The 27,194-nt window shown below is 43.2% G+C and overlaps 1 long non-coding RNA gene across 1 annotated transcript; it reads right to left on the bottom strand.

Moving 5' to 3' along the window:
- Positions 1-23,739: 23,739 nt before the first annotated feature.
- LOC144827508 (uncharacterized) lies at positions 23,740-24,928 on the bottom strand. Its single transcript, XR_013610223.1, has 3 exons — positions 24,797-24,928; positions 24,600-24,689; positions 23,740-24,512 (listed from the first exon to the last, which is right to left on the bottom strand). It is a non-coding gene; the product is annotated as an uncharacterized LOC144827508 (long non-coding RNA).
- Positions 24,929-27,194: the final 2,266 nt, after the last annotated feature.

Below are 27,194 nucleotides of genomic sequence, written 5' to 3'. Positions count from 1 at the left end.
CACCTCTTGCCTCTTTTTGCACCTGTGTTAGTTCTTTCTGCACTGCTTTTGCTTCTTTCTGCACCTTACTTGCCTTTTTCTGCACTTCTCTTTCTTCTTTCTAAACCTCTGTTGCTTCTTTCAGCAAATCTCTTGCCTCTTTTTGCACTTATCATGCTTGTTTCTGCACCTCTCTTGCATCTATCTGTACCTCAGTTGCCTCTTTCTGTACTTCACTTGCTTCTTTCTGCTCCTCTCTTGCCTCTTTCTACATCTCTGTTGCTTCTTTCTGCACTCTTGTGCCTCTTTCTGCACTCCTTTTCCTTCTTTGTGCAACTCTCTTGCCGCTTTCTATATTTCTCTTCCCTCTATCTGTACCACTCTTGCCTCTTTCTGTACCTCTGTTGCTTCTTTCTGTACTTCTCTTACCTTTCTGCACCCTTCGTGCATTTTTAGCACCTCTGTGGTATCTTTCTGCACTTCTCTTCTTTTTTTCTGCACCACTCGTGCCTCATTCAGCACCTCCGTTCCTTCTTTCTGTATTCCTTTTCCTTCTTTCTCTATCCTTCGTGCCTCCTTCTGCACCTCTGTTGCCTCTTTCAGTACCTCTGTTGGTTCTTTCTGCACTGCTCTTGCTTCTTTCTGCACCTCACTTGCCTCTTTCTGCACTTCTCTTGCTTTTTACTACACCTCTGTTGCCTCTTTCAGCAATTCTCTTGCCTCCTTCTGTACTTCTCTTGCTTGTTTCTGCACCTCTTTAGCAAATGTATGTATCCCTCTTGCCTCTTTCTGCACCCTATTCCCTATTTCTCTACCTCTTTTGCTTCTTTCTGTACATCTCTTGCTTTTTTCTCCACTCCTGCTTCTTTCTGTACCTCTGTGGCAAATTTCTGTATCCCTCTTGCCTCTTTCTGCACCCCTATTCCCTCTTTCAGTACCTTTCTTGCCTGTTTCTGCAACTCTCTTGCCTCTTTCGTCACCTCCGTTACTTCTTTCTGCACTTCTCTTGCCTCTTTCTGCACCTCTGTCTTAGAGGTAGTTTTAATCCCCCTGCACTATCATGTATCAGGGCCTTATAGGGGAGGTCATGCCAATCACAGGGGCACCCCAACCCATAGTGTACCCTAGTGTATGTAGGTGTTTTCACTGTATTCTAAGTGTCTTTCGGGATAGCACTGTCTCCGGGCCTGCTTAATCAGAGTCAGTTACCACCAGTACCAGTCAGCAAAATTTGGGGGCACAGGATGACTTGGCAACAAGACCTCTTTCTGCACCACTGTTGGATCTTGGTGCATATCTCTTGTTTCTTTCTGCACCTTTCTTCGTCTTTCTGGGCTTCTGTTGCCTCTTTCTGCATTTCTCTTTTTTCTTTCTGTGCATTTCTTCCTCTTTCTGCACATGTCCTACCTCTGTAGGAATAGTTAGAAATTAGCATTTAAAAACCTTTGACATTCACTGAAAAAAACATAGGTTTCAGGGACGTTATAGTTTGAAATTATCATTTGAAAAGCCTTTGAAATTCGCTGAAAAAAACATAGGTTTCAGGGATGTTATAGTTAGAAATTAGCATAAAAAACCATAGAAATTCACTGAAAAAACAATACGTTTCAGGGACGTTATAGTTAGTTGGACATTTCACTCATACAAAACCAGAGCAATTCGGCCTTTATAGTTAGTTGAGCTAACTATAACTTGCTCCCCCGCAATGCACTGCTGATGACGTCACATATTACATCATTCATGACATGGTCAGTGACATCACTGATGACATCTCAAATGACATTACCGATGACATCACTGATGACATCATCCAGTGACTGTCACATCCTTGGAGCTTTATATTTAATTATTGGGGAGCTGGGTGCCCCCCTGCAGCCCAGGGGCAAAATAGAATATGGTGGGTTGTGTGGCCCCCCTCCGGAAACCCTACATGGTCCTGGGGACCATCACCCCCCAGACCACCCCAGGGCCGGCTCAAGCAATGTCTCAAGATACCCACCCCGGGACATTGCACTTTACTATTGCTTGGCGGAAGCACCACTCCGCCAACCCATAGCAAACAAGTGCTCTGCTTTAAACAAGTAAGAGCAGAAACTGCTTATGCTTGCTGAAAGCAGATCAAGTGTCTGTTTCCCTGCCTACTGTGAAGCAAGCAGGGAAACACGCACATCGCTTTGGTACTGCTTTTGCATGTTAGCAGCTCCCTGGATTTTAAAACACAGCCAGATTCCACAAGAGGTGGGGAGCCAGCAGGGACCGAGGGGGCCTTGAGGCTCCCTCCACAGATACCAACATTTTTAATGTGAGTGCCCTGGGTGAGACCAGGGCACCCACACCATAGTCGGGCCCTGGGAATTAGGGTCCTTGGGGCCAAAATCGGCCCAGGAGGGAGGCTCCCTCCTTTAAAAAAAAATATTAAAAAAGGATCAGGCCCTGGGGGATGGGGTCCCTGGGGCCAAAATGGCCCGGGGCAGGGCCGTTCAGCCCCCCCTTTGAATTTTATATATATGAAAAAAGGCCGGGCCCGGAGGGATGGGGTCCTTGGGGGCAAAAACAGCCCCGGAGGTGGGCTGCAAGGCCCCTCCCTTTCATTTAAAATAAAAAAGTTAAAAGGATTAGGCCACTGGGGATGGGGTCCCCGGGACCCATAATGGTCCAGGGAAGGGAAAACTCATCCCCTCTCCTGACCACTCTGCAAATGTGCCTCCTGGTGCGCTGCTGGTTGGGGGACGAAGTCCACATGGCTGCTGACGGTCCTTAGGGGTGAACAAGAACTCATGTTACTTCCTATAAGACCCACACAGTGGGATTGTTGAGAAGTGGTCAGCGGCCACGACGCCTTTCTCCACCACTCTGCAAAGACCCCTTTCAGCACACTGCTGGTGGGGGGATGAGGTTCCCTTGCCTCCCGAAGGCCTCAGGACTAAAGTGTTCCCTTACGAGGGGGTACAGGAAATCGATTATTTGTTACCCCTACGTTCATTGTTTACAACTCTATCCCCCTGTGTTCAGTTGTATTGTCTTCTCTGTGTCTCGTGAGTCTGTTATTTTCTTTCTATTATAGTGTGCACACGACTGTGGCACATAGTGTTGCATGAAGCCAGTCTGATGTACACATCTCACATGTTTTCTTTTCTTTCCTAGGTTTATATCAGGAGCGGTTCCAACCTATAATGTAAACACTTGGTAGGTTACATATGCTGCTATTCCGCCCTGTTATACTTTGAGGGTTGTTTTTAGATCCTTTTTATCGACTGTTTGGTCCTGAAGAAGCGCCAACGACCTGTACGGCAATAGAGGCGCGAAACATGTTGGCCAGTTACACCTGGGCACAGTGTGCCCTCTGGGATTACACTTCTGTAATGACCGGATTTTCTGACCAAGTTATCAGCTCACCCAAACACCACAAACCCAGTCATCATGTAACTTCATCCCTTCCCAGACCCTATTTACAATGGTACCTGGGTACCTACCTGGGAATGGGGAACTCACAATATACAAGCTTACACATCCAAAATACCACTAAAATCTAGAGGGTTGCTAAGATCTAACTATAGAAGTCAGTAATAACTACGGAATTCCATGATATATCCTATGATCTCACCTTATAACCCCACGACAATCTGGCCCGGGCTAACCTACTCTCTCTTGTGTAGGAGAGCAGCTCTTTCCCACTTGTAGCCCCACGGCAATCCGACCCGGACTACTCTACCCCCTCTCTCCTCGGGGAGCAGCTCCAACATATAACGCCCTATCCTGAGTGATCTCCCTTTATAGTGTCCCCACTTGTAGCCCCACGGCAATCCGACCCGGACTACTCTACCCCCTCTCTCCTCGGGGAGCAGCTCCAACATATAATGCCCTATCCTGAGCGATCTCCCTTTATAGTGTTCCCCGTGTCCTATTAATACCTCCTGCTCTCTATTGGGAATTTCCTAAGTACCTAATATCTACTGGAAATATCTTCTATCTCATATGAATTATTATTATCCCTCATGTAATTGATAGGAGATCCGATCCTAACACACAAGAACTGCCACATTATTACATTCAAGAATTATTCCCCGATATGAAACTCACATTACTCTCCGTCATCAGTTACCTGGAGGAAGGGAATAGCCCATCCTTCCTTACGACAGTACCTGGCTAAAAAGAAAGGTTAGCTTCATCATGGAAACAATACTCAGATATATTCATTATGAACTGGGGTCCCTTTATTAAACAATAAAAATAAACATTGCATTATAAAGTCATAGTAACACCTAGCAACCTAAGCATAGCCTGAAAAGTAAAGGAAAGAGTTAGGATATTTGCGCACTATAATAGCAGGACAGATTTCACCTTACAATTACGTAGTCCGGTTCTGCTGTCATCTGGGTCCCTCTCTCATCTGTGCCTTGGCTCATCTCAGACTCTGCTCTGCACCCACGGATACACATCTGCACCGTTATGCTCCTTCACCTCCGTCCCCCCTCCAAAGCACTGGAACCCTTCTCTGGTCTTCGTCTCTGTCTCTCAGCTCTGCACCGGTCAATCTGCACTGACTTCTCCTCACCCACGAACTGTCTTCACTTCCAAGCTTCAATCTAATGATATCGTTTCCACTATTCGGAGAACCATCCCTTTCAACTAACTTCTTCACTCTGATTATTCCAATACTGGCTACAAGCTAACTCCAACTGCTCTAACAGACCAATTCATGATGTAGTTTCGGTCTCTCCAAAAGATCGTCTGCGTTCGCCGTAAGTCTGCGTCTGTGTCGGCGTCTGCGTCTGCCGTAAGTCTGCGCCTGTGTCTCTGCACTCCGATAATATAGAGAGCTCTTCGTTCGTGGAAATTTCCAGACAGTAACCTGCCGCCCACCAGACCCCTGTACCAGGCCCCGGGCTCTCGACGCTCCCACAGTGGCCCCCTGTTGTTTCGTCTAAGAGCCCGAGCTCCGTCTACATTCCTCCGATAAGGGCCGGCTCTGACCGGTTCCTCTCCAGCGAACAACAGCTCATAACTAAAATATCACTCTTGACCTACAAGAGCCTCGGGCAGCCAAGGCAGAAAGGAAAATGGAGTCTCTCTCGTTTGGGCCTTGTAGGCCCGAAAAAGATGAAAGAGACGCACAGCTCTGTCAAAGTACGTACGCAAGCCCTACCAATAGGTAATAAGGTCAGAAAGAAAGAATCTACCTCCTAATATAAGCCTTCAGGCCCGAAGACGATGAAAGGGGCACATAATTATATCAAAGTCGATAGGCAAACTCTAAGGATAGGCTAAGAATAGGGATCTATCCACTATACTAAGATGGTAGCTGACCACAGGCACCACCACTCAGAAAATAGAACAAATTATCCGGTCACTACATTCCACCCTTGACTGTTGTCTACTAACAACTTAGACCCAAGTCAAAATACAATTCAAGCAGAACGAACATCGGATGAGGAATAATAAGAAACAAAACAAACAGATCTAGACATAGCTTGCGGTCTAAGAATCTGGACAAAGGAAGGGACACATTGAATACAACAACAAATAGTAACTAAAATGCAAATAGCAATCAAGACGCCCCCCAACACTTGTCGTAGGGAGTGTAAATCAGGCAACCAACTGAAAAGCCAATTAAACCACCCTTGATCTATATGTTGCCTAACTTCTTCAGTTAATTCATGAAGTTTATTAATATGGGAGTGAATGGATCTGGAATGATCTGATAAATTAAAACAGCAAAGACCCTCAAAATCTGAACAGCCATAACCATGTTTGAGTAAAAGATAATCTATTGCAGCTCTATTTTGTAAAATGGCTCTACGCTCACCTTGAGCATCTAATAAAAGGTCAGATAAGACAGCAGAAGTATGGTTAATAGACTTAACCATCCAGCAAGCAAGTTTTCCGATTGATTTAGCATTATATACAGACAATGCAGGAACATCTACAATGGAGAGAGCTAAGCTAAGATATTCAGATGCAGAGAATAAATGTAATGAGGAGTCACAAAGATGGGGCATCACGTGTAGTTCGAGAAATTACATTGGGATGTGAAGAAAACATTAATAAGCTCAATCTAGTAATAGCACAATGACCTCCAGTAATATTTGCAGGAATATAGGGCCAAGATGTATTGCCACATGAAAATAACCATCCAGGCGGTAACAATACAATGCGATAATGACTAGCTGTAACTGCAAGACGCCTACAAGTCATATTATTTTTAACAGAAGTACATGATGTACGTGTTATAGTAAAGCATAAAGTCCTTTCAAGGGCAGAAAATGAAGTAGCAATATTCAGTCTTAATTGAATGCACTTGCCTATGAGCCTGGGATCACAGGTCATAAAAAAGCAAAGATCACCTTCAGTGATATTAAAAGTTGTGATTTGAGAATTTAAAGGGGGCTGTGAATCAATCAGAACCGTACATAAAGCACAGTAATCATAGGCCGCAAAGTCACTGAAAATTACATTAGGATGAGTATCAGTTAAATTGGAAATATGGGTAAGTGTTTCCATAGAAGCTGGGACAGCGACCAAACAGTTCGCTAGAATATCAGTCACTGAATGCATAGGGGTTAAACAAAAATGGTTTGAATCAGTGAGTTTGTTTGCTAATGTAGTCCAAAAGTTCGATAAAGAATCCCACGATGCAGAAGAACGACGTCTTTGGTCCAAGGAATTACTCCAGTCTTGGGGGCCCTCCCGTCTCCCGACGCAGCAAACCAAAAGGAGTCCAGCGACGACACCTCCGGCAACAGCAATCCATGCGATGGTCTAGGAGAACGGATTAAAATACAGGTATTATACATTCTCGCAAATAACATTTGTCAGCTGGAACTACATCCCAGCTATCTTGCCCTGGCCTCATCACTAGGACAGTATTGTCCTGACCTGTTGCAATAATTTCGGCCTGTTCAGGGGGATTTGTAGGTGACTGAACCCACACTCTCGCTCCGGGATCATCAGTGGAGCCAAAACCCTTTTTTCCACGAACAGTTAATAGAGTTGGGGCAGTACCTTTTTGAATCTCACCACTGAAGACAGGCATAATTATCAATTGAGCAACTCGGTCTGTTTTGTGTATCAGTAAATCAGAGTCACCACTGTTTAACAGGATCACTTTAATCTCTCCTTGATAATCACTGTCAATGACACCTCCGAGTACCTGGACGCCTTTTAAAGCCAAGCCAGATCTCGGGGCAATTAATCCAAAACTTCCAACGGGTATTTGGACACCAATTCCAGTTTCTGCAATAGTAATGTCTCCTTTCTTTAAAGTAATGGTGTGTATAGAATGCAGATCTGAGCCTGCAGAACCTGGGGTTGCTCTGCATGGAGCTAGAGCTCCAGGGAAATCTCCCAATACATCACTGTGCTCTCAATAGTATTTGGTTTAGCATCAATAGCTGGAGGAAATAAACGCATTAATGGGGAATCAAAATTCAGATAAGGGCGATTATTCAGAATTAACAATGCATCAAACAAATGATTTCTCCAGTTCTTAAAAGTTCCATCTGACAGCTTACGTAATTCGTCTTTCAATAAGCCATTCATTCTCTCCACAAGGCCTGCTGCCTGCGGGTAATATGATATATGGAACACCCATTCAATATTGTTTTCCACACAGAAATCCTGAACAAGTTTACCTTTAAAATGAGATGCGTTGTCAGACTGTATTTGAAGTGGAACACCATAGTACAACATGATTAACTCCAATGTTTTAATAGTGTTCAATTGGGTAGCTCTCTTACAGGGAAAGGCTACTAAAAGGCCACTGAAAGTATCTACAACTGTACAAACATACTGACAATTTTTACTCATGGTAAGAGGACCTATATAATCTATTTGCCAAATTTGTGCAGGAGATTTTCCTCGATGTAATTGACCTCTTACAATTTGGGGCACTTCTCGCTGTCTAGAGTGCTGACATATGGGACAATGAAGTATGGTATCTTTAATCAAATTGAGAGGAATATAAATTCCTCTGTCAGCAAGCCCACCTGCATGTGATTCTTTCCCCAAAATGTCCTGACTTCTGGTGGGCCCATTTCGCCAATCCCGCCAAATCAAAATCTTGTTTGTCCACCATTGCCTCAGAAATTTTAGATTTCTCATCTGCAATGTGGTAAAAAAGTTTGTCAAGGGAGTCTACGTGTGTATGAGCATCAACATGAAAAACTGTTACATTATTCTGAGGAAGTAGCTCCCAAATCTCTTGCCACAAGTGCTTACCCCAAAGCTCTTTCGAATTAAGTTTCCAGTTATGGGAATGCCACGTTGGTAAACAAACCGCTAAACCATTAGCAGTGGACCAAGGATCGGTAAAAATGTGACATGTACCACATTGTTTGATCAATAGTTAGGAAGATTCGGTTGGTTCTCCTGGATGTTGACCTATGCCCTCAGCCAGCGCCGAGACGCCTACGGGTATTCGCCGCGCTTTAAAAATGACAATAGATAAATAAATAAATACCAGGCAATTCTTGTTTCAAAAATTGATAAACATCATATAGCTCAGCGAATTGACTACTTTTCCCTTCACCTGTGGTACTTAGCAGTTTTTGTGTGATCGAATTGTAGGATACTGCCTTCCAATGCCTCTTCTCTCCTATGTACCTCGCTGAACCATCCGTAAACCATACATGTTTTCTGTCCTCCACGGACAAATCATCGAACCGCTTACCCCACGTAACAGGGCATTCCTGTACTATAGGTACGGAGTAATCCCTTTCGGCTTCTCCTGACGGCGCCAGCGCCACTTGCTCATGTAACAACGCAACACCCTTCGGTCCTACACGTGCTCTGTCTTGTATATACCATTTCCATTTAATCACACTCGCTTCTTGAGCATGTCCAATTCTGTGAGTTTTTGGTGAACTCAAAACCCATTGCATAATAGGAATTTCAGGTCTCAACCTCACATCATGTCCTAAAGTCAATTGCTTGGTATCCACCAGAGCCCAATAGCATGCAAGTACCTGTTTTTCAAATGGGGTATAACGCTCACCAGCATCGGGTAATTTTTTAGTCCAGAAACCTAACGGTACTTTTGTCTTACCTTGTTTTTGCCACAAACTCCAATTCGCATAAGGGCCTTGCACAGACACATTCAAATCCACATTACCATCACGCACTGGCCAAAAATCCAAAGCATGCTGAATTGCTTCTTTTGCCAAATCAAACGCATCTTGCTGTGGTTTATTCCATTCAAACACATTCTTTTTACGGGTAACTTTGTACAGAGGGGCTAATATCTGACTCAAATGTGGGATGTGTTGACGCCAAAAGCCAAATAAACCAATAAATCTCTGTGCTTCCTTTCTATTTTTCGGGACTGCAAATTCTGCAATTTTCTGTTTTACCTGCGGAATTACTTCTCGATTTCTTTCATGTCAATTAATACCTAGAAATTTTACATTTTGTGCTGGACCTTTCAATTTGTCTGGATTAATCTCCCAAACTCTATTTTGTAAATGAGTTACGATTTGGTCTAATTGGGTCTGAACCATATCCTGTGTTTCACCTTGAATTAAAATGTCATCGATGTAATGACACACCTGTATTTGTGGATTCACTGGAACCTCAGTTAAATGTTCTGCCACCAGCCGATGACAGATCGTAGGACTATGCACATAGCCCTGGGGAAGACATCTGAACGTCATTTGACGTCCATTCCATGTAAAACTGAATTGTTCCTGGCACTCAGAGGCAATCGGAATGGAAAAGAAAGCATTAGCAATATCGATAGAAGCATACCACGTTCCTGAATGTTTTTGAATTCTCTCAATCAAGGTAATAATGTCAGGTACTGCAACAGTCAAAGAGGGTGTATGTTTATTCAATTCGCGATAATCAACTGTCATGCGCCAAGAATTGTCACTCTTGCGCACCGGCCATACGGGATTATTCCAGGCAGAACTAACTGGGGTTATAACTCCTGCATCCACTAAATCCTGAATTGTGGCACTAATCTCTTCATGCCCACCTGGAATACGATACTGTTTCTGAGAAATTACTTTTGTAGCTTGAGGAATTTTCACAGGGGGAATCCTCAAACGTTCAACTCTCACGGACTTTGATGATATGTAGTTCCTGTCCCCAAAACGATAACATTCGTCATCTAAATATAATGTCAGACCTTTTAAAATGTCAATTCCAATTATGTATTCACAAAGGGGTACTACCAGTACAGAATATTCTTTTTGGGGAATTCTACCTATTTTCATCTGGACATCAGTTTGTACTGCGGGAGTTTCTTTACCACCTAGGCCAGTAATTGCGAAAAATTGTCCTTTAAATCTCTTCGGCTTTCCATAAATTAAGGTGGCCTCCGCTCCTGTATCTACTAATGCTCGGGCCCTCTGTATGTTACGATGTCTCCAAAAAATGTCAATATCTACATAGGGTCTATTATCTCTGTGAGCCTAATTGCGTACCGGAGCTTGGCCTATTTCCTAGTCATTTTTATTGCGTTCTGTTGCCTAAGATAAATCAGGGTACAGACTCTCAAATTTATTAGGTAATGTCACCTCTTGCTCATGCCGGTTTCCCTCACGAAATGGATTCTTGTCATCCATAAAATGTTGTGAATTTTGCTCAGAAAACCTGTGTCGTCTATCTTTCATTCTGAATTCAGGAAATTCATCCCTCTCCTCTCTGTATTTGTATCCAAAACGCTCATCTCTCCCCCTCTCTCTTTCCCCCTCTCTCTCTCTCTCTCATCCACGACGGGGAGACACATCTCTCTCATACCGACCTCTGTCATTCCTGTCACATCTGTTTCCGTATCCGTCATCATCACTATCACCAGACTGACAAGGAGCACGATCCTGTTTACGCACCCGCCTAGCGCCTTCCTTTCTGACCAAACCACGTTTGCGAAACAAGGACCACAATTTGTTATTCGGTTCACCATCAATATCCTCCTTTTTCACACCATCAGCCAATAAGGCAAGATACATGTCACGTCTAGTAAATTGATAATGACCAGTACGACCCTCAGGTCTAGATTGTCTATTCGGTTTAAGCCATTCGCCCAATTCACCGAGCTGACGCACAGCCTCAAGCACATCAGACAAAGGAGCACCAGTCTGGTTAATCAATAAAGTCATCATAACTTGCTTGTAAGCAACAGGGGCGGAACGAATAATCCTATACCGCACCGAAGAAGTCAACAAACCATTCAACAATGTATCAGATGTATTCAGAAAAATTGCAGTTTTCATCACTTCCTCTTTCAGTCTTTGCGAGGCATCTCTCAAAGTATACCACGGCTTGTCATTCAAGGGCCAATCAGATTCAGTAGAGTATTTATGATTACAACCCTCCGTCGCCAAATAAAGCAAACTGACTTGACCAGCATTAGCATAATTTCGAACATGAACTCGTACAGTAGAATCGGACCTCAAAGAACAAAACTTCAGCGAATCTCCCATATCCAACATGATGCCAGCAGCACCTAATTCAAAAAGACGCACCATCCAAGTAAGCAAGGCCTCGCCAGGCTGTTGCCCAAATCGTTCCAAAATGTCACTAACTTCCTGTTGCGTAAAATCTTCCAAACTATCCAAAGGAATCCCATTGGGATTACCAGGAGCCTGCTGTAATTTCCTTCGAAAGACCGGATGCGCAGAAACCTCCGCACGATCAGTACAGTCACAGCGATCGTCAGACAACGATCGACAGATTTACAAGATGCACTTGATGTACAGTCACGTCCAGTACGAGAAGAGTCTCGATGTGCAGTCTCCTCAGCCGAGGAGCCAGATTCATTTGAGTCCCAGATATTACCATCCCACTCATCAGGGTTCCAATCGAGCCCTGCTTTCGCCACAACCAAAGGCACTTTCCTTTTACTGACTCGACCACGTCGATGTTTGTATTTGTATTTAGCAATTCGAACTGCAGCTCTTTCCGCAATAGTCTGATATGTATCCAATTTGTCGGCAAGCAACTTATTTTGACATCTCAAAAGTGTATAAGCATTCTGCACTTCAACAAACTGGTCTTCAGACTCCTTGCATTGACGCTGCAATTTCAGAAGTTGTTCATGTACAAGTCTGTACGCATACAACAAAATCCAACCTCTACGCCCCAATTTGGGGAGTTCCTCACCCTTCACAATCGGCACCTTCTGTAAACAAGCAATCACCAGAGCAGTATCCGCCGATTCCAAACAAGAAATCCAATTTTCACTCAAACCTGTACAATTAGCCCATTCATGAGCTAGCGCCTCATAAGGCATCGATTCCCACCCTGGAATCTCAATAGGCAACTGAAAAGTAGACTTCGACCATTTCAAAAACATTGTACCAAAAACAGAAAATATGTACACATATAAACAAAAAAAATATATACAAAAATATATAAAAATCGCTTCTGCACACGCCGAGCGCAAACAAACAAGATGACAAGAACACGCGCTACAAGGCTTTCGAAAGCTGTTCAAGACAAGAAATGTAACGAAAATCAGTACATTTCCTGCACCTCATTCGAACTGTTCGTGACGCCAAATGTAATGACCGGATTTTCTGACCAAGTTATCAGCTCACCCAAACACCACAAACCCAGTCATCACGTAACTTCATCCTTTCCCAGACCCTATTTACAATGGTACCTGGGTAACTACCTGGGAATGGGGAACTCGCAATATACAAGCTTACACATCCAAAATTTCACTAAAATCTAGAGGGTTGCTAAGAACTAACTATAGAAGTCAGTAATAACTACGGAATTCTATGATATATCCTATGATCTCACCTTATCGCCCCACGACAATCAGGCCCGGGCTAACCTACTCTCTCTTGTGTCGGAGGGCAGTTCTTTCCCACTTGTAGCCCCATGGCAATCCGACCCGGACTACTCTACCGCCTCTCTCCTCGGGGAGCAGCTCCAACATATAACGCCCTATCCTGCGCGATCTCCCTTTATAGTGTCCCCACTTGTAGCCCCACGGCAATCCGACCCGGACTATTCTAACCCCTCTCTCCTCGGGGAGCAGCTCTAGCATATAACGCCCTATCCTGAGCGATCTCCCTTTATAGTGTTCCCACTGTCCTACTAATACCTTCTGCTCTCTATTAGGAATTTCCTAAGTACCTAATATCTACTGGAAATATCTTCTATCTCATATGAATTATTATTATCCCTCATGTAATGGATAGGAGATCCGATCCTCACACACAAGAACTGCCAAATTATTACATTCAAGAATTATTCCCCGATATGAAACTCACATTACTCTCCGTCAACAGTTACCTGTAGGAAGGGAATAGCCCATCCTTCCTTACAACAGTACCTGGCTAAAAAGAAAGGTTAGCTTCATCATGGAAACAATACTCAGATATATTCATTAAGAACTGGGGTCCCTTTATTAAACAATAAAAATAAACATTGCATTATAAAGTCATAGTAACACCTAGCAACCTAAGCATAGCCTGAAAAGTAAAGGAAAGAGTTAGGATATTTGCGCACTATAATAGCAGGACAGACTTCACCTTATAATTACGTAGTCCGGTTCTGGCTGTCATCTGGGTCCCTCTCTCATCTGTCCCTTGGCTCATCTCAGACTCTGGTCTGCACCCATGGATACACGTCTGCACCGCTATGCTCCTTCACCTCCGTCACCCCTCCAAAGCACTGGAACCCTTCTCTGGTCTTCGTCTCTGTCTTTCAGCTCTGCACCGGTCAATCTGCACTGACTTCTCCTCACCCACGAACTGTCTTCACTTCCAAGCTTCAATCTAATGATATAGTTTCCACTATTCTGAGAACCATCCCTTTCAACTAACTTCTTCACTCTGATTATTCCAATACTGGCTACAAGCTAACTCCAACTGCTCTAACAGACCAATTCATGATGTAGCTTTGGTCTCTCCAAAAGATCGTCTGCGACTGCCGTAAGTCTGCGTCTGTGTCTGCGTCTGCGTCTGCCGTAAGTCTGCGTCTGTGTCTCTGCACTCCGATAATATAGAGAGCTCTTTGTTCGTGGAAATTTCCAGACAGTAACCTGCCGCCCACCAGACCCCTGTTCCAGGCCCCGGGCTCTCAACGCTCCCACAGTGGCCACCTGTTGTTTCATCTAAGAGCCCTAGCTCCGTCTACATTCCTCCGATAAGGGCCGGCTCTGACCGGTTCCTCTCCAGCGAACAACAGCTCATAACTAAAATATCACTCTTGACCTACAAGCACCTCGGGCAGCCGAGGCAGAAAGGAAAATGGAGTCTCTCTCGTTTGGGCCTTGTAGGCCCGAAAATGATGAAAGAGACGCACAGCTCTGTCAAAGAACGTAGGCAAGCCCTACCAATAGGTAATATAAGGTCAGAAAGAAAGAATCTACCTCCTAATATAAGCCTTCAGGCGATGAAAGGGGCACATAATTATGTCAAAGTCGATAGGCAAACTCTAAGGATAGGCAAGAATAGGGATCTATCCACTATACTAAGATGGTAGTAGACCACAGTCACCACCACTCAGAAAATAGAACAAATTATCCGGTCACTACAACTTCACATATTGTTTTTATTTTGTCTAGGGTACAACTATATTTGTATCTCCCCCGTGGCATCCCACAGGCATTTTTAATCCACCTTGCACGCACCTTTTTACCCTCATTTAGGACCCACAACCCACACACCCTCATGCACCATCCGGCGTTAGGACAAAAGATCTCCGACAAAGTGACCCTTCGGGAGACCCATAGGGAATTGCAGCACCGGCCCTACGTGGAGCAAAAACCCCGATGATGGAGCATGACATCCTTCGGGGTGTTTGAGGGCAACATAATACAAGACTTGGTCTTTCCCTTATCAGTGGGTTTTTTCTTAACCTGGGATTCTCCTTTTCCACTCTATTTGTTTGGGCGACTCTTTGCGCCCTAGGAACAGTGTCCTCTTGTTTATAGTTAGGAATTAGCATTTAAAAAACCTTAGAAATTCACTTAAAAAAACAACAGTTACAGGGACACATGTAACTATGTTTGCCAAGCTCTAATAACTGTGTAACCTTTGTAGGGATGTAACCTGCAACTATGGTCTAATACTCATGTAAAGCGCTCCGATACCTAGCCAGCGCCATATAAAACCTTTAAAATAAATAAATAAATAAATACATTTCAAATGACATCACTAGTGACATCTTAGCCCAGCAACAAGATCCTTGGGAACTGTTAGCACACCATATGTGGATGAGACAATGCGTTTACCTCTATATTATATCACATTTGATTCATAAATACAATGAAATGCCTTTAATTCCATTTCTTATTCATTTACGGTATGTTTAATTGAGGATAATACCTTCACCACACTCTCTGTTTCGTTTAACTAAATACAGCACTTTCAGCCAGGTAACCCTTAATGCTGGGAACTACATGTCCCAGCATACCGAGTCCATTGATGACGCGCTCCACGGGGGATGCGCATCTCAGCCGCGTCTGGATCCCCAAGTGGACGGGTCCCTCATCAGTTCTCCTGCATTCTCGTGGGTCTTTTTAAGCGTTTCTCCCTGGTTCCTCAGAGCAAAAAGCCCGGGGACCCACGCCGATCAGGTTACAGAGCAGGGCAGGACCCTTGACGGTATAAGTAGTTGTGGCATTTCTCCCCAACTACAGGTACGTGCTTGCTTTGCTCCAACATAGGGCCAAGTTCCCTTGACAGTAATCTAGCTGTTTTGTATCTTTTCTTGTTTTTTTCCCTTTATATGTGTTTATTCAAAGTGCTGGGCTTTGACTAATTACCATGTAATAGTATGTGACTACCAGACGACCCCCTTTTTACTACGCGAGGACCCTTGAGATGCACATTTTCTCCCACAATGGGGTAAGGAACGCAGGATGAATGTATTGAATGTATGCTAAACACGGCGATTGATAGCAGCGTATTGAGTGACGTGGGTTATTTTCACAGTGATTTCACAAGCACAAGGATGTGGATATTGACAGTATGCGACACATGCCACCACCACACTACTTTTGGCCACCTAGCTGATTGTGGTAAAGCTAAACAGTAATATTCTACACACATCAAATAAGTATGTTGGATAATGTGTTGTTCCACATGCCTGTTATGACTACACAGGTGCATTGATAAGCACATCTCACATGGGAAGTAGCAATTTATCAATCAATGATACACTATGTTCAGTTTCATTGTGTTTTTATTTTCACAGATGGAGTATCGGAAAAGATAAAATACTCTTGTCAATAAAAGGAGCAGCTACCTTCCCTTTATAAACAGTAGTAGAGGGAAATTCCCTTGTTATTGTTTTTCTTTCCAGGGAGGACGTTTTCACAGCCCTGAAGAAAGTCCAGCACCATTTAGGGGCGAAAGCAGACTGAAACATGTTGGCACTAGGGTCTTAGGACCATAATACCCTAATTGACCCTTTTATCTCTATTTTTAATATCCCTGGCAGATCCAAGAATAAAGGGAAACTGGGATCTGCCTGTGGATTTTTAATCTTCAATTCCCCCTGGCCAATAATATCACTAAGAGCTCCCTGGAATATGGTTGAGCCCACCCTGACCTTTAGGCGTCAGGGTGACCCGATGATGAAGCATGACACCACTAGGGTGTGTGAGGGTAAATAAAACAAAAGGATTTGTTTCCTTCCCCACTCCCTAGTGGGTTACGATCTATAGCTTCACGTAGGGTCTTCCCATCACTGCTGTATCAGGGTCCACCTGAGGTAAATCGTGGATACGATTTACGTACCAGAGGAGGACTTTTTGAGGTCTAGTATTATTACATGGGAGGGTGTACTCCCTCTTGAGAGTTCCTCTCAGCCCTCACGGTATAGAGGAAGGTTCCTTTCTCTATCTGCTGTTTTGTGCCTCACTTATGCCATATGACACCCATCATCCAAGATGGTTCTTGTAAGACTGAACTTTCGTGCATAGGTGCCTAGGTGGTTACTCTGTTGGTTTGGGCTGGGGGGAAGCCCCAGGTCCTCAGGGAGGGTGCCTTTCATTTCGTGTTGGTATGCGTCCCAGGCGATTGACTGCGGTGTACTCTGGGGGCTTTCCTAGGTGTGGATATGTGCAGATTGAGGTGGCCAGTAGGCGAAGGCGGTGGTTCTTCCGGATTTGCAGGGAGTAGGGGGTGCTCCACTGATTTTGGATTGTCTCTTCTGTCCACATTGGGATTCACTCGTATCAAGGGTGCACTTGGCCGTTGAGTGTCTTCCAGTAGGTTTCGAGCACCTGTACCTAGGGGATGTCCAGTTGGATTCAGTTGCAGATTCGCCGTCGTTACAAGAGGAAGGTGACAAGAGTAGATTAGGCCGAGGTTAGGGTAATTTACCTTTTTAGGTCAATAAGAGTGTACTAGGGTGAGATTAGGGTGATTTACATATTTATGTCTTTTTATGCTGATGGTGTCAGCCATACTTTATCAATAATGTATATTTTTGGCATTTTGATGAACGTTATAGCATTTTTTTTATTGCCACATGGTATATATTGCTTACCTATTTTTCTGTGCTTGTGACTATGCAATGACTATTCTTCCCCTCCCAATGCTTCGCGAGATAGGGCTTTGGGATTTGGGAATTGTGGTGTGTGGGTAGGATACACCTAGGGGAGCTGGGAGATCAGGGCTACTTTGCCGCTTTTCTTTGTATGCATTTATACTTGACTGAATGCTTCCTAATTAATGAGTAACACACAATCTGTTTTCAGAATGCCGGCGCGGATGAACACATGTCTTGCTTCTTACTAATTATATCACGCAAGGCTGAACAAGAATATATGCAAATGTGTTTCTCTTCCTCTCTTCCCCACCCTTTTGACAGTGTTTGTGTTTATAACCTCTGAGAGCTAGCTTCAGCAAATTAGTTCGTGTTGTCTGGTATAAACACAACTGTTTTAACATGGTAGGGACAGCTATTGTATCTTCAGCAATGCAGAAGGCATTGCCCCTCCTGGGTCTCAAATACGAAGCAGTTCCACAGGTAGTGGGAGTTGCAACAGGCATAGAACCCACTGAGCTGCTCTCTGCTTCGAACGTAATACATGAAGTTGATACACTACAACGAGATACCATTTTGATTGACCATCGTACATTTTCTCTGTTGAGAGAGTTTCGCGATTTGGCTCAGTTGGCCTGTGGTTTAGTGGCAGAGGGACAGTGTCTAATGGAGAGAGTGTCTGTAGCCCTTACCGAGAGTCAGTCCAGACAGACTAGCGACCGTCCGGATGCATTGCCAGTGGGGGTATCTCCACCTCATGTGCTTCCTGTCTTTCCACATGATGATAGTCTACCCGAAAGAGCAGCGAACTTGGGGGCATATTACCAAGGGCAAGTATCGCCGCTTTTTCGGCGAATTGTGCCGAAAAAGCGGCGATACTGCTAGAGCCCTATTAACAAGGGCATTTTGAAGCCTGGCTCAAGCCCACTTTGCATGTCGGCGATTATCATTGCTAATGACATGCAAAGTGGGTGTTCCCACGTCCAACCACATGTAAAATGTGGTTGGAGGTGGGAACACCCTATTACCTAGGCAGGCGTTGGGAGAGGGAGACCTGCGATACACTCGTTTATCGCAGGTCTCCCAACGCCTGCTCTGACCAGGTGTTAGGCCATTGATAACATGGGGGAGTGGATCATAACGCTGAATCCACCCCCCCATATTATCAAGGCACACATTAGTGCATGAAAACAATGTTTGTTTTTATGCGCTAATGTGCCATATCGCCGACTATCGGCGGATTTCAATTCGCCTATGTGATGCGCATTGATAATTGCACGCTAAAACGGCGATGAAATCCAGCGATAGCCGGCGATATGGGGATGTGCGTTGTGCGTTTACTAATGCACTTCTTGGTAATATGCCCCTCAATTTCCCCACTAATATGAAAAGTATGATAGCCACAATTCATGCAAATTAGAATGTATTATAATATTAAATGAGTAGGAAAATATACCAATGCATTCATAATAGATATGTCAGCAAAGTCTAACTTCAACTTTTTAGGCTGCCTTCGCTCTGGCTAATCCCGGACCCTAGGCATTGTTCCAAGAGAACAGTCGCAAAAGTGTAATGATGGCCTGTGACTACTGATAGCTGTATACTTTATGTTTAAGGTAGTCTGGCAAATTCAGTACGTATTGCTCGTAGTGGAGAAATGAAATAAAAATACACAGCTGGATAGGTATGTATAACACTGTTTCAATATTCTAACTTTCTTGTATTTTTCGAGTTATAAATGCACCCTGGACGGGGAGATGTTTAAATATATAAATAAAACAAACAAAATAAAATATATATATATATGTGTGTGTGTGTTGATTAAACTAATTGGTTGGTGCAACGTTGTTCTTTCCATGTTTCTTTTTCTCTAGGTTTCAGAAAATGAAGGAGAAGAGGATGTGTTTTTGTAGGTGTCTATGTTATGCTCTATGTTATTTTAGATGTTTGTGGAAATTTTTTGGGGGTACTTTTTAATATATTTAGTACAGTGGCATGGATTGGTCTCGATGTATAAGCATGTCATGACTGCAAACTGACCATAAGTGCCTTCAGTGTTGAAATTATTGATATTAAAATGTCTCCCTCTCTTTCTTTTATTGCTTTTTTGTTATTTGTACTGTCTGTTGCCGATGGGTACCTGTTTGTTGATGGATCTTATCCAACAGATAAGATGGCGTGTGGAGCACCTCTTATGATGGGAATACAGTTTGCTGCAGGCGATGGGGGAAGTTCTTTGTTAATTCCCTACTGTTTTCTTCCTTGCAACATAAGAGACCGGAGATGTGTTGACAAGAATGTCGATGGCTGCATGTCTAAATGAGACAGGATAACGCAGTTGGAGTATGGAATAATTTGTTTAAGTAGGAGACAGCCTTGTGGAAGTATGGGTTTTTGAGAAGTGGACACAAGTGGTTAGTAGGGTGTGAAGCAAGTGACATCGGTGTGTTATGCATAGGAACTATGTCCCTTCATCTGGTATGTTTCATACAAGAATTGCACAGCTATGGCACACTGTTTTAGTGGATGCACCACTGTTGTTGTCATAGGTTGACTTTTTTGCATGTCTGCAGCCTCACATAAGAACAAAATGAGTGGGATATTTGTACATCTGTGAAGCATACAGTACATGATACAACAGAACAGGGTACAGCAATACAGGAACCATCAGTGATCCGAAAGAATAGCTTACCACGGACCCACACCACACCGACTTCCCCCACATGCCCTGTGATCTGGGGCACCGGAAGATAAAGTGTATCTCAGCAACACTGTGTGTGTGTACGTTCTACTGCCTGAAACCGGTGCAAGAGGTGCCCTGTGATCGGGGGCACTGGAAGAGAAAGTGTGTTTCAGAGACGCTGTGTGCATGTACCTTCTACCGGCTGAGACCTGCGCAAGTGGTGCCCTGTGATCGTGTGCACCAGAAGATCAAGTGTGTCTCAGCGATGCTGTATGCGTGTGCTGTACGCAGCCTGAGACCCTCATGAGGAGTTGTCTGGTTATCGTGCACCCGGAGTTCCCATGAGTCTCACTGACTCTGAGTGCGGGTGTTCTGTGCAGCCTGGGATCTTCCCATTGCCTGGAAATTCAGAGAAATTGCCTCGGAGGCTCAAGTCGCCGGATGAGAAGAGGAGAGTGGGTTCATGCCCCCCAGGTAATGTGTGTCGACTCCTGGGGCAGGCACGGGCTCGGAGGGAGACGCTCTCGGCCTCTCTCTCTGTTCTGCAGCACGAGCCTCTGCTTCGGCTCGGATTGAGGCCTGTGTGCCAAGGGAGTGGCAGCACCGGCGCCTGAGTGCGAAGCTGCATTTACTGTGTTCTATCTTACCCGTGTGGGGGGGGCATCTGTGGCAGGAGACTAATTGCAAGCCAGCACAAGTGGCGTAGAGACCGCCGGAGGCACTGTGAATGGTAACTTTATTCCTGCACAACAGACTGCCTGTTTTGTCGTATTGCCCATTGCATTAGTTTGCCTAACGAACTGCCTAATAGGTGTGTTACTCATTGCACTAGGTTTGCATAAGGAACTGCCTGGTAGATGTATTACGCCTTGTCTTAGTCCTGCATCACGATCTGCCGGATTGTCGTATTACACATTGCATTAGTTTTGCATACCGAACTGCCGGATATGTGTGTTCCGCATTGCATTAGTTTCGCATAACAAACTGCCTGATAACTGTATTACACGTTGCATAGCTTTTTCCTAACAGAGTCCCTGAAAGGGGACCTTATGCATTGCATTACGGGGCATAGCAGTTTACCACGTTGTTGCTTTAAGCATTGCATTACAGTGACAGTACAAATCGCCAGATAGCCGTATTACGATCTGCGTTATTCTCATGTTACGAAGTACCTGATTCTTGCATAACGAACTGCATATTACATTAGGATTACATAGGATTGTTTAGTTTAGCTCAATAATATTATGCCAGGGGGCATATTATCCAGAAGCATATGTTGATTTAGTATCGTGTGGTCGCATCGTATATCTTTTTATAAACATATACTTGTTTTTCTATTAAACTCGTGCAGAGTGTATTTATGGTGTCATCATTGACTTGTTGTGAGCGTAATTGCAAATAATTTTCTCATAGGCCTTGAAGATAAGCCTGGCTGCTCGTGCCTAGCTACCAAGGGAGTGGAGGAGGGCTATCTCTAGAGGTGACCGGTCTTTTCCCTAACGTTGGGGCTTGCGGCTCCCTGTTTGGCCTACGGTACCTAACTCAGCCAACCAGGGATCCTGGGAAATTTAACAATAAAGAAGAAAGATGTTAGTATAGTGCACATCTTGAACTGGACTATTTGAAGGTGCTCTCAAATTTGAACATCACATAGAAAGAGACAGAGAGAAGAAAAGGAATTACCTGGGTCGCACAGTTTGTCCAGGCAGGGATTGAAACCAGGATCTCTGTGTCATTGCATGGTAACTAGATTTGCCCTGGGTCAAATTAATGCGCCTGATGGGCTTGGGCATTTTATGTAAATGCATTAAAATACCCTTTGATTTTTACAGGATGAAGCACCAGTAGAGGAAAAACCTTTCTTCATAAAACAGATGCAACCTTTCCAGAAAAAATGCAAGCTTCTGTCCTTCAAAGGATGCGTACTGCTAGGGCAGCATCAGCACAAGTCTTTCCCATCAAAGGGCAGGAACAAATTGGGCAACAGCAGTGTAAGCTTTGCTGTCTCTCAGAGTAGGGACAGCATGGCAGTAGCAAAGCAAGCTTCCCTCTCTCACAGAAGACATAAGTGCAATCTTCCATTTCCCCCAGAACAGATCCAGCAGGGCAGAGTTGTACAAACTTTCATCACTCACAGATTATGTACACTTAAGATGTGAGTCACATGTAATTTAAAAACAGATCTCTAGTGTAGGGGCTTCACTCACTGAGAGGAGTGTATAGGAGGAGAAGTGATTGAAAATGCAAGTTCTGACATCATTCTCACTTAGGTGATATTCCAGTCAGCACCATGTGTTGATTCTTTAATTTTCCATGTAGTGTGAAATCACCACTAGATGATCTTTGGTGATATTAATAAACAAGCATTTACAATGCAATGGTCTCGGCATTATTAAAGGTAGAGCTATTGGCATTGCTCATGATATTTTTTTTCATTTTATTTTTAAAACATAAATAAATGGTATTGTCATTTACAATGGCAATAGGTGAGCATTAGAGAGTAGTAGAGAGTATTTGCGGACATTCAGCCACACACACAGAAAGCCACACACACACACCAGAGCCCCCCCCACACACACAGGGCCCCCCACACACACACAGAGACCCACACACACACAGAGAGCCCCCCACACACACAGAGAGCCCCCCACACACACACACAGAGCTCCACACACACAGAGCCCCACACACACAGAGCCTCACAAACACAGAGCCCCCCCACACACACAGTCCCCCCCACATACAGAAAAAGGTAATGGCAGAACCTCATTCACTGTACAACCTGATAGACTAGTCACCCATCACCTCAAAACACCCTCCCAGCCCTACATAGGCTCTGCTCACAACCTACACCCTCCCAAACCAAGCAGTTATATGAACAAGCAACCATTCCATCTTTGAATCCCTCTCTGTTCCACTACACCCTGAAGAACGGGGTAAAAGAACAGCTCTAGTTAGTCTTCATGCAAGACATCAAAAACACCCCGCCCCCCACACAGGCCACACGACAACTCAACATCCAGCAAAGCACACCCTATGGCACACCATGCTACCCGTAAGCTTATGTGTCAGGCACACGAAAAGCTATTTGTACAAACCTGCAATATAAGAAAGTGCCACAATAACAACCCGCCACAAAGGAGCCGAGTAAACTGAAACAGTAGGTAAACGACAAAGTAGCCCAAAGGAAAACTGCTGCTTTAATATTTAGAAATGCAAAACAGGGCTCGAGGCACCTGGCAAAAAAGTAGCATCGAATGGATTAGTACAAAGGGAGGCACTTTTGGAGGGTGCAATTAGCTCTGAGGAATGTGCCGTGTTCTGCATGAATAGAGGCAAGTAGAGAGGTACCCCCTCCCCCGCCCTCACACACAAACAAGCAAGCAATCCAACTTCATAGAAAGCTAGAAGGGGAGAGAGCTCCAAGGCTGCCGGCCACACCCAGTTTGACCCACTTTAAAGGTCTGACACGAACAACCGTCTTAGAAAACAAGGAAAGAATCGCACCGGGTTATGTGCATATATTTGAATCACACAAGTGAACGCTAAATAATAAAGTCAAATACTAATAAAGTTTTTATAAAGATATATTTTTCTTTTGTTTTATTTTAATTATAAATCTTTCTCATTTTTTGTAGACATTTGTTGATATATAACTGATTAGTCGTTTACACAATTATTATTATTTGTTTAAATACAATTATATACAAGTTTATGCATTACAGATTCAGACGTGATAATGGTGAGTCATTTCATTTAATACAGAACCAGTTCCCCTTCAACGCGTTTCGGCGATTTGCCTTCCTCAGGAATTCTGTATTTACACCTTGATACTACAAAAGAGAATCATGTTTACAATGAATCTTTTTTACATTTCGACCTTAAAAGACAGCGTTCAATTAGTTGTGCTATTTACATAGACTACATGTCTGTACTTCCTGATTTTATCTAAAGGGACTATTCTTGCACCGTTAGGTTCTGGCTCGGTCAGACCAACTCATCTTTGTGCTAAGTGATAAATATATGTGACATTACTGTACAATTATATACAAAAACATCTCACCGATTCTACTTTACATATTTACAATATATACAATATAAACACAAAATTACAACCAAACAAAGATATAAATTAGTAATCCTAAATACGATCTAAGAGAACATTTCTGCAGATAACAATATTTGTGGGATAACTGAAGGAAGTGGGGACCACCCTATGGATTATTGCATTGAATTAATGGCGGTGGAATAGGTCTCCAAGTATACAAGAAAGGGGAGGACAAACCTGTCTGTGAGAAGGTAATGGCTCCAATAAAGTTATCTGATATTTGTCTTGGCTGTGCCTCTTTCAATTACTCAAACTGAAAAGGGTAAGGGCTGCAACCAGCTACTGAATTGTCTGTAGAGGGAGAGGTACACATGACTTTAATATTGGCTGAGATGATACCCTATTGGATAAATATCCTACGTCCATACTGTAATGTACCTTCTAACGATACTAGGAGGAGCCTTTGTTTCTGTCACGCACCCAAGAATTCTCAAGGCAATCTGTCCAGTTTACATTTCTTGACAATTGCTGAATAATGGAAAGAGAATGAATAATTATATGTTCTGTTTAGGACTAGGTAACTGTCTAAAACTATTCTAATCTTTCAATGATGCATATATTTAGAGCTTACATACCTGCTTCCACCTAAATCTTTACGTGAATGGGAGATCTTGTGTTATTCTAATCTCCGGTTAATCATTCATATCACGATGACGCAGTCTCAGCAAAAGTGTGCGTTCCAATTTGGAGAGCAAACGGGTATAATCTGTAAATCCCAGAATATTACGGTAAATTAGTTGTCCGTAGATCGATATGTTAGTGAAGACAACAACATTATTAGCTATCCGCATATAACACGGAGACCAATATTTTGTAAGCTAAATCTGTTAGCATGAGATACGTGGTGGTGTCTCTACTTATACTGCGGGATGTAAACTCTAAGATTGATCAATCCGCCTTACCATTGGGTTTAAAATTGGTCTATTTTTGGCACGTGAGGATAAGGCTCTGTCTAAGTATTATTTGGCCGATAGATTGTCAGGTCAAGGGGAGACGTTGTCGAGCATTTAAAGCCACCTTGATCTCATTTCGGCCACATTTAAACTAGGATTACTTCTTACGTTTAAATTGTATTTAATCAAACACAACTCACAGTTCTAAAGGATAGAATAAAGATCATATCCTTGATCTAACAAGTCTGCTACATCAATCATCCCCACCCTTACGGTCGAGTAATTTCTAAATGTCAAGCGTGTACTTACTAATATTAACGATATGGACCTCTTCTGTGAATGCTACCGCGCATAGCATTCAAGCCTCCGTTTTTAAAACACTCCATTTCGCGCCAAACGCAAGGTCACGCGATATGTGGCGAGAAGAGTAAACCAATGAAATACTCTAAGGAACTATGGAAACGAAGTCGCCATCTTAACATGGTCATTTTGACTTTCGTTTCGTCTTAAGAAATTCAAAGTCATCAGATAAACTTTTATGAGATCAGTTGTGCTTAATTATAACTAAGCCTTAACGAATAAAGGGACCTGTGATGATATCGATCCCTTTCTAAGAGTTTAATTATATAAAATTTGAAAGTACGACCATGCCGACCTCCTAGCTTAGAGCATGACTCTGGCACCCGCCATATTGAAATGGAATGAATTATGTCATTTAATGGAACATTCCCGTATATCTAGAATTTTAATCATTTCAATGAATACAGTTCTGAAGGTGAATATAAAAATTGATAGGACCAATGAAGGGAGAACAACTAGATATATACCAGATAGAACGAGTGCAAATGAGAGAAGGGGGTTTTTAAGACTGACTAATTAACGGAACAGATTGCCCCTGATGAAGCAATTATCTGCAAAAATGTCAAGATCACAACTTAGGATAACCGTACATACTTGTTCATGTAACTAACCATCTTCATTACTCTGGCCTACTAGCACATATTATAATATTGCTTGTTCCCACGGTATGTCCATATTTAGTCCATTGGTAGCTGTCCCCAAAATAAAAATCCAATATACCTATCTCATTTTTCTGATTTTGTCTACATCAAGTCCTATCTTGTGGTGTACCCTTTCTAAAATGTACCAAGACATATTCTCAGGTGTATGATTCTTCTCTATGTAATGGGCAACCATAGGTGCTGTCAGTTTTTTTGTTCGAATAGCAGACCTATGTTCTGTCAGTCTGACGTTCAATGCTCGCCCTGTCTGTCCCACATATCCTTTCTGACAGGGGCAGATTATCAAATAGATTACATTAGTACTTCTGCAATTGTTAAGATCTGCAGGTCTAATTAATCGTTTGTTGAACTGCAACGTGGGACCCTGAATCGCTGTAATACAAGATTTGCAGTTCAAACAGCTGTATGTGCCTTGTACCGGTTGCAGATCTACCAAAGAATGTTGACTACTTGATATTATGGATGTCATGCGTGATCTGACAATATGATCTTTCAAGGACCTATTTCTTTTATACGCAAACATCGGCTTTGGCAGCTGATTTTCTTTTTCGACATTCACATTCAATATATGCCAATTAGCGCATATAGTTTGTCGAATTCTTTCGTTGAGCACTGAATGTTTAGTGATGAACACTAGGCTGGGGGTATCTTTGTCCGTCTTAGGTTCTAGGAGGTGCTGTCTATCATAAAAGCGAGCCCGCTTATATGAATCCCGTATTATTTTTTTGGGATAACCTCGAGCCAAAAATTTAGATTTCATCATGACTGAGTTGTTATCGTAATCCAAAATACTGGTACAGCTACGTCTTAAACGTAAAAATTCCCCAAAGGGTACACTGTTCTTTTGAATTGTCGGGTGATAACTATCATAATTCAATAATGTGTTCCTAGCCGTGGGCTTAACGTATAAATCCACGGCTAGGGCCCGATCATGGTGCTTAATCAAGATATCTAGATACTCCACTTGTGTGTTATCTGCATGATGAGTGAATCTGATGTTATTGTCACAAAGATGTATCCATTGTAAAAATTGTTCCAGATTATCTTCATTGTCTATC

Source organism: Lissotriton helveticus, chromosome 4_1, assembly GCF_964261635.1.
Source record: "Lissotriton helveticus chromosome 4_1, aLisHel1.1, whole genome shotgun sequence".
In the NCBI taxonomy this organism is placed as follows: Eukaryota; Metazoa; Chordata; class Amphibia; order Caudata; family Salamandridae; genus Lissotriton; species Lissotriton helveticus.
This window is presented reverse-complemented; position numbering and strand designations above follow the sequence as displayed.